The sequence below is a fragment of the Oncorhynchus nerka genome, linkage group LG24 (assembly GCF_034236695.1).
Source record: "Oncorhynchus nerka isolate Pitt River linkage group LG24, Oner_Uvic_2.0, whole genome shotgun sequence".
Taxonomy (NCBI): Eukaryota; Metazoa; Chordata; class Actinopteri; order Salmoniformes; family Salmonidae; genus Oncorhynchus; species Oncorhynchus nerka.
The window spans coordinates 2,776,988-2,786,766 of NC_088419.1; positions in this window are offsets into that span (position 1 = coordinate 2,776,988).

Below are 9,779 nucleotides of genomic sequence, written 5' to 3' on the forward strand. Positions count from 1 at the left end.
TACCTGCCGCCCCTACACTCTAACCACTAGACTACCTGCCGTCCCTCCACTCTAACCACTAGGCTACCTGCCACCTCTACACTCTAACCACTAGGCTACCTGCCACCTCTACACTCTAACCACTAGGCTACCAGCCGCCCCTACACTCTAACCACTAGGCTACCTACCACCTCTACACTCTAAGCACTAGGCTACCTGCCGCCCCTACACTCTAACCACTAGGCTACCCTGCCACCTCTACACTCTAACCACTAGACTACCTGCCGTCCCTACACTCTAACCACTAGGCTACCTGCCGCCCCTCCACTCTAACCACTAGGCTACCTGCCGTCCCTCCACTCTAACCACTAGGCTACCTGCCACCTCTACACTCTAACCACTAGGCTACCTGCCGCCCCTCCACTCTAACCACTAGGCTACCTGCCACCCCTCCACTCTAACCACTAGGCTACCTGCCGCCTCTACACACTAACCACTAGGCTACCTGCCGTCCCTCCACTCTAACCACTAGGCTACCTGCCACCTCTACACTCTAACCACTAGACTACCTGCCGTCCCTACACTCTAACCACTAGGCTACCTGCCGCCTCCACTCTAACCACTAGGCTACCTGCCGTCCCTCCACTCTAACCACTAGGCTACCTGCCACCTCCACTCTAACCACTAGGCTACCTGCCGCCCCTCCACTCTAACCACTAGGCTACCTGCCACCCCTCCACTCTAACCACTAGGCTACCTGCCGCCTCTACACACTAACCACTAGGCTACCTGCCTCCTCTACACTCTAACCACTAGGCTACCTATCGCCTCTACACTCTAACCACTAGGCTACCTGCCGCCTCTACACTCTAACCACTAGGCTACCTGCCGCCCCTCCACTCTAACCACTAGACTACCTGCCGCCCCTCCCTCTAACCACTAGGCTACCTGCCGCCCCTACACTCTAACCACTAGGCTACCTGCCGCCCTCCACTCTAACCACTAGGCTACCTGCCGTCCCTCCACTCTAACCACTAGGCTACCTGCCGCCCTACACTCTAACCACTAGGCTACCTGCCGCCCCTCCACTCTAACCACTAGGCTACCTGCAGTCCCTCCACTCTAACCACTAGGCTACCTGCCGCCCCTCCACTCTAACCACTAGGCTACCTGCCGCCCTCCACTCTAACCACTAGGCTACCTGCCGTCCCTCCACTCTAACTTCTAGGCTACCTGCCGCCCCTCCACTCTAACCACTAGGCTACCTGCCGCCCCTCCACTCTAACCACTAGGCTACCTGCCACCCCTCCACTCTAACCACTAGGCTAGCTGCCGCCTCTACACACTAACCACTAGGCTACCTGCCTCCTCTACACTCTAACCACTAGGCTACCTGCCACCCCTCCACTCTAACCACTAGGCTACCTGCCGCCCCTACACTCTAACCACTAGACTACCTGCCGCCCTCCACTCTAACCACTAGGCTACCTGCCGCCCCACCACTCTAACCACTAGGCTACCTGCCGCCCTCCACTCTAACCACTAGGCTACCTGCCGCCCCTCCACTCTAACCACTGGGCTACCTGCCGCCCTCCACTCTAACCACTAGGCTACCTGCCGCCCCTCCCTCTAACCACTAGGCTACCTGCCGCCCCTCCACTCTAACCACTAGGCTACCTGCCGCCCTCCACTCTAACCACTAGGCTACCTGCCGCCCCTCACACTCTAACCACTAGGCTACCTGCCGCCCCTCCACTCTAACCACTGGGCTACCTGCCGCCCCTCCACTCTAACCACTAGGCTACCCTGCCACCCCTCCACTCTAACCACTGGGCTACCTGCCGCCCCTACACTCTAACCACTAGGCTACCTGCCACCCCTCCACTCTAACCACTAGGCTACCTGCCACCCCTCCACTCTAACCACTAGGCTACCTGCCGCCTCCACTCTAACCACTAGGCTACCTGCCACCCCTCCACTCTAACCACTAGGCTACCTGCCACCCCCTCCACTCTAACCACTAGGCTACCTGCCACCCCTCCACTCTAACCACTAGGCTACCTGCCGCCCCTCCACTCTAACCACTAGGCTACCTGCCGCCCCTCCACTCTAACCACTAGGCTACCTGCCGCCCCTCCACTCTAACCACTAGGCTACCTGCACCCTCCACTCTAACCACTAGGCTACCTGCCGCCCCTCCACTCTAACCACTGAGGCTACCTGCCGCCCCTACACTCTAACCACTGGGCTACCTGCCACCCCTCCACTCTAACCACTAGGCTACCTGCCGCCTCTACACTCTAACCACTAGGCTACCTGCCACCCTCCACTCTAACCACTAGGCTACCTGCCGCCCCTCCACTCTAACCACTAGGCTACCTGCCGCCCTACACTCTAACCACTAGGCTACCTGCCGCCCCTCCACTCTAACCACTAGGCTACCTGCCACCCCTCCACTCTAACCACTAGGCTACCTGCCGCCCCTCCACTCTAACCACTAGGCTACCTGCCGCCCTCCACTCTAACCACTAGGCTACCTGCCGCCCCTCCACTCTAACCACTAGGCTACCTGCCGCCCCTCCACTCTAACCACTAGGCTACCTGCCGCCCCTCCACTCTAACCACTAGGCTACCTGCCGCCCCTACACTCTAACCACTAGGCTACCTGCCGCCCCTCCACTCTAACCACTAGGCTACCTGCCGCCTCTACACTCTAACCACTAGGCTACCTGCCACCCCTCCACTCTAACCACTAGGCTACCTGCCGCCCCTCCACTCTAACCACTAGGCTACCTGCCGCCCCTACACTCTAACCACTAGGCTACCTGCCACCTCTACACTCTAACCACTAGGCTACCTGCCGCCCCTCCACTCTAACCACTAGGCTACCTGCCACCCCTCCACTCTAACCACTAGGCTAGCTGCCGCCTCTACACACTAACCACTAGGCTACCTGCCTCCTCTACACTCTAACCACTAGGCTACCTGCCACCCCTCCACTCTAACCACTAGGCTACCTGCCGCCCCTACACTCTAACCACTAGACTACCTGCCGCCCCTCCACTCTAACCACTAGGCTACCTGCCGCCCCTCCACTCTAACCACTAGGCTACCTGCCGCCCTCCACTCTAACCACTAGGCTACCTGCCGCCCCTCCACTCTAACCACTAGGCTACCTGCCGCCCCTCCACTCTAACCACTAGGCTACCTGCCGCCCTCCACTCTAACCACTAGGCTACCTGCCGCCCCTCCACTCTAACCACTAGGCTACCTGCCGCCCCTCCACTCTAACCACTAGGCTACCTGCCGCCCCTCCACTCTAACCACTAGGCTACCTGCCGCCCCTACACTCTAACCACTAGGCTACCTGCCGCCCCTCCACTCTAACCACTAGGCTACCTGCCGCCCCTCCACTCTAACCACTAGGCTACCCTGCCACCCCTCCACTCTAACCACTAGGCTACCTGCCGCCCCTACACTCTAACCACTAGGCTACCTGCCACCCCTCCACTCTAACCACTAGGCTACCTGCCACCCTCCACTCTAACCACTAGGCTACCTGCCGCCCTCCACTCTAACCACTAGGCTACCTGCCACCCCTCCACTCTAACCACTAGGCTACCTGCCACCCCTCCACTCTAACCACTAGGCTACCTGCCACCCCTCCACTCTAACCACTAGGCTACCTGCCGCCCCTCCACTCTAACCACTAGGCTACCTGCCCCCCTCCACTCTAACCACTAGGCTACCTGCCGCCCCTCCACTCTAACCACTAGGCTACCTGCCGCCTCTCCCTCTAACCACTAGGCTACCTGCCGCCCTCCACTCTAACCACTAGGCTACCTGCCGCCCCTACACTCTAACCACTAGGCTACCTGCCACCCCTCCACTCTAACCACTAGGCTACCTGCCGCCTCTACACTCTAACCACTAGGCTACCTGCCGCCCCTCCACTCTAACCACTAGGCTACCTGCCGCCCCTCCACTCTAACCACTAGGCTACCTGCCGCCCCTACACTCTAACCACTAGGCTACCTGCCGCCCCTCCACTCTAACCACTAGGCTACCTGCCGCCCCTCCACTCTAACCACTAGGCTACCTGCCCCCCCTACACTCTAACCACTAGGCTACCTGCCGCCCTCCACTCTAACCACTAGGCTACCTGCCGCCCCTCCACTCTAACCACTAGGCTACCTGCCGCCCCTCCACTCTAACCACTAGGCTACCTGCCGCCCCTACACTCTAACCACTAGGCTACCTGCCACCCCTCCACTCTAACCACTAGGCTACCTGCCACCCCTCCACTCTAACCACTGGCTACCTGCCGCCCTCCACTCTAACCACTAGGCTACCTGCCGCCCCTCCACTCTAACCACTAGGCTACCTGCCGCCCCTACACTCTAACCACTAGGCTACCTGCCGCCCCTCCACTCTAACCACTAGGCTACCTGCCGCCCCTCCACTCTAACCACTAGGCTACCTGCCACCCCTACACTCTAACCACTAGGCTACCTGCCGCCCCTCCACTCTAACCACTAGGCTACCTGCCGCCCCTCCACTCTAACCACTAGGCTACCTACCGCCTCTACACTCTAACCACTAGGCTACCTGCCACCCCTCCACTCTAACCACTAGGCTACCTGCCGCCCCTCCACTCTAACCACTAGGCTACCTGCCACCCCTCCACTCTAACCACTAGACTACCCTGCCGCCACTCCACTCTAACCACTAGGCTACCTGCTGCCAAATATGCCAAAAAATGCTGTCTGGAATTCCATAGTTTTGTAGCCATTTTCAAATACTATATATTACATTAAAAACTATTTGAAATGTTGTAGAATCATTCACAGATGACATTAACATTAAGACATTCCCAGTAGAGTGCACCCTATATGAAATCACATAGGAATTGATTACGTCCAGCAAAACAGTACAGGGAAATCCATTTTCACAAAAATGCCTTCATGATGAGTGCACCAAATGTTACATAAAGTTAGGAACAGTCTAAACAATGAAGCCTAGCTATTACTGATTTAATAATAAGGTACACATTATCCAATATGGCCACCAACCAGTTCCATCCCACTGAGCACACACACACACACAATCATTTGTCAGCCTAATGTGTGGATTCTACGTTGAAAACAAATAGGGTTAATGGCTCTACGTAGTACAGGTACGACGGTAGCATTCCAAATGGTCCCCTGTGGAGGTTGGGGATCTATCACCCTTTTAGGATCTCTGGCTGGATGGAATGGCACAGGCAAAGGTCGGGCAGACCTCTCTGGCCCTCTCCCCCCTTTCCCTGGGGAAGGGAGCTGGGTGGATGTAGAGATGCCCTCTGGTGGTCGTTGGTGGGGGTCGGGCACCCTCTCCGGCCCTCTCCCCCCTTTCCCTGGGGTCACTCCCTGGCCCTCTCATCTCACCAGTACAGGGAGCTGGGTGGATGTAGAGATGCCCCCTGGTTGCTGTGAGCGGGGGTCGGGCACCCCTCCCTTGGTCAGCCTCAATTCTCTCTGACCCTCTCCCCCATATCCCTGGGGAAGGGAGCTGGCTGGATGTAATGGCGCCCCTTGGTGGCCTTGGCCAGCGGCAGGGGGGTCGCCCCCCACCCGCTTCTGGGCGCCGGCCACCATCCCCCCGGGGTTGGGCCCACCCAGTCTCTGGAGCAAGACTCTAGACAAGAGTCTCTGGGTTAGAGCGTGAACAAGACCTGTAAATGCACACTGGACAGGTGTAAAGATCACATTTTTAAAAATGGCATTTGAACAAAGCAATTGAAAGAATGATCATAGCGTTTAAATCATCTGTAAACTCACATGGACAGGTGAGCTGCACGGTACATATTGAACGCACACAGAACCGCTCCTAGTGCGGTATCCCAAACCTGCCCTTGTTCCGTTGACAAGGAACAACTTCAGAACACAAAGAGTTCCAAGTATCTGAGGAAGAAGTACTGCGTTATCTGTGTACTACCTAGATCCAGTACATTTCAGCACTGAAACAACTAGCTACCACTTGTACATTTTTCTTTTTGTTTTTGTCAAGTTGTTTTCTGAGCGTAATAACTTAGAAGTCCGGGTCATGCTTTTCTTATTTAAATAAATGCAGCATTGAGTTTTTTTATATATCCATTTATACATGTAATATTCTCCAGCGGCCACTAGATGGGGTGGAAGCTAAATGATAAATAAAAGATGTTGACTGTGAAGACTTCACATCTACCTCCGGTTGAAAAGACCAGTATGAATCCACTGAGCTGGACGCAGACAACTGAATTCACCAAGATCATCGTTGTCAGATAAGTTGCTGCTTTGTGTCTTCACAAAAAAATTATCCTATCTATTTTCACTCCATCGAAATGAGTGTAGTTTCTCTCCATGTTTGTGGCAGTTTTTAATCTGTCTATCTCTCCGTCTCTCTGCTGGGTGTACATACGCGTGCACCTGTGATGTCTCCAGTGTGTGTGTGTGTGTGTGTGTGTGTGTGTGTGTGTGTGTGTGTGTGTGTGTGTGCAGGGGTATTACAATTTCACAGAACACAAATCAACAACCCGTTCTCACGGTTTAAATGTTAAAGTCTATTGTTTGATGACTAATTAATTAAAATAACTACAATACCGTGGTGGTGTTATTCAGTGATGTTAGGACGGAGGATTTGTCTTCGTGGCGTAAGAGTTAATCTCTCTTCAATATTCTATTTTTACTATTTTCGCACCCCCTCCAGTAAACTCGCTTCCGATTGGACTCTGCTCTGTTACCAGGGTAACCAACTGTTTTGGCATTCCCTCCAGGGAGAGGGCGGGGTTAAAACCCTTCTCCTCTACTCCAGGGTTAGTGAGGTACAGAGAGCATGGTTTATACTCCTCTCCTCTCCTCTCCTCTCCTCTCCTCTCCTCTCCTCTCCTCTCCTCTCCTCTCCTCTCCTCCAGGTTTAGTGAGATGGGGGTTAAAGGGATACCTCAGGATGTTTTCAATGAGGCCCTTTATCTACTTCCCCAGAGTCAGATGAGGTCCGTTATCTACTTCCCCAGAGTCAGATGAGGTCTGTTATCTAATGACCCAGAGTCAGATGAGGTCCGTTATCTAATGACCCAGAGTCAGATGAGTTCCTTTATCTACTGACCCAGAGTCAGATGAGGTCCTTTATCTACTGACCCAGAGTCAGATGAGGTCTGTTATCTAATGACCCAGAGTCAGATGAGTTCCATTATCTACTGACCCAGAGTCAGATGAGGTCCTTTATCTACTGACCCAGAGTCAGATGAGGTCCGTTATCTACTGACCCAGAGTCAGATGAGGTCCTTTATCTACTGACCCAGAGTCAGATGAGGTCCGTTATCTACTGACCCAGAGTCAGATCAGGTCCGTTATCTACTGACCCAGAGTCAGATGAGGTCCGTTATCTACTGACCCAGAGTCAGATGAGGTCCGTTATCTAATGACCCAGAGTCAGATGAGGCCCTTTATCTACTGACCCAGAGTCAGATGAGGTCCGTTATCTAATGACCCAGAGTCAGATGAGGCCCTTTATCTACTGACCCAGAGTCAGATGAGGTCCTTTATCTACTGACCCAGAGTCAGATGAACTTGTGGATACCAGTTTTATGTCTCCATGTTTAGTATGAAGGAAGTTGGAGGTAGTTTTGAGCCGATGCTGACAAGTGTTGGAAGTCTATGCTAGTATATACCATAGACTTCTAGTTAGTATGCTATGCTATTTAGCAATTGCTTTAGCACTAGTGAGCAACTTCCTTCAAACTGCAAGGTTAAGGTTTAGTCTGTAGTTAGACGCTTCAGGGTGACTGTCTATTCATTAGTGCTTTTAATTGGCTCCTAGGGGAGAGAGGGAGGGGTCTCTGTCTCTTTGCAGAGCGATGCCTAGATATCCCATCAATAGAACACACACACACACCTGAGAGGGCTGAGGCTGACCCAGGGAGGGGTGCCCGACCCCCGCTCGCAGCAACCAGGGGGCATCTCTACATCCACCCAGCTCCCTGTACTGGTGAGATGAGGGGAGAGGGCCAGGGAGTGACCCCAGGGAAAGGGGGTGGACTCCTGTCAAATTATATTCTCAAAATCTCCCAATCTCTAAACATAGTGGAGATCTCCTTACAACAGCTCGATGGTTTTCCTCCAAAACCAACAACGAACTAATCATTTTGTTGTTGGTGTAACATTCCACCAAAATGATCAAGTATTGAATGGTTAATCTAGGCAGTTTAAAAGGTTTTCCACACAAATAAATCCTCAAATCCTCGCGCTCAACCAAACATTTCCCCCAAACTGCTACTACATTCCTCTCCAAGGGAAATGCCCTCTTTGAGGTATAATCCACCGAATTGACAATGGCAGCCATTTTGATTTTTTCCAAATAACGAAGTCAGAGCTGGCAGATACTATAACAGCATGAAAATACACATAAAGGTATAAGTGTTGATTTTAAAACTATAAACCAGACATACAGTATGTATCCGCCATAGGGCAACGCACACAGCTTCGCCCGGGTTTGGCTAGACCGTGGTTGTACATAACAATTTGTTCTTAACTGACTTACCTAGTTAAATAAAGGTTCTACTAGAAGTAGGTGTAGTAATATTATTATTATTATTAGTAGTATTATTAGTAGTAGTAGGTGTTGTAATATTATTAGTAGTAGTAGTAGTAGGTGTAGTAATATTATTATTATTATTAGTAGTAGTAATATTAATAGTAGTAATAGTAGTAATATTATTATTAGTAGTAGTAGTAGGTGTAGTAATATTATTATTATTATTAGTAGTAGTAATATTAATAGTGGTAATAGTAGTAATATTATTATTATTATTAGTAGTAGTAATATTAATAGTGGTAATAGTAGTAATATTATTATTATTATTAGTAGTAGTAATATTAATAGTGGTAATAGTAGTAATATTATTATTAGTAGTAGTAGTAGGTGTAGTAATATTATTATTATTATTAGTAGTAGTAATATTAATAGTAGTAATAGTAGTAATATTAATAGTAGTAATATTAATAGTAGTAATATTAATAGTAGTAATAGTAGTAATATTATTATTAGTAGTAGTAGTAGGTGTAGTAATATTATTATTATTATTAGTAGTAGTAATATTAATAGTAGTAATAGTAGTAATATTAATAGTAGTAATATTAATAGTAGTAATATTAATAGTAATCAAATTCAAATCAAATTTATTTATAAAGCCCTTCGTACATCAGCTGATATCTCAAAGTGCTGTACAGAAACCCAGCCTAAAACCCCAAACAGCAAACAATGCAGGTGTAAAAGCACGGTGGCTAGGAAAAACTCCCTAGAAAGGCCAAAACCTAGGAAGAAACCTAGAGAGGAACCAGGCTATGTGGGGTGGCCAGTCCTCTTCTGGCTGTGCCGGGTAGAGATTATAACAGAACATGACCAAGATGTTCAAATGTTCATAAATGACCAGCATGGTCGAATAATAATAAGGCAGAACAGTTGAAACTGGAGCAGCAGCACAGTCAGGTGGACTGGGGACAGCAAGGAGTCATCATGTCAGGTAGTCCTGGGGCACGGTCCTAGGGCTCAGGTCCTCCGAGAGAGAGAGAAAGAAAGAGAGAATTAGAGAGAGCATATGTGGGGTGGCCAGTCCTCTTCTGGCTGTGCCGGGTGGAGATTATAACAGAACGTGGCCAAGATGTTCAAATGTTCATAAATGACCAGCATGGTTGAATAATAGTAAGGCAGAACAGTTGAAACTGGAGCAGCAGCATGGCCAGGTGGACTGGGGACAGCAAGGAGTCATCATGTCAGGTAGT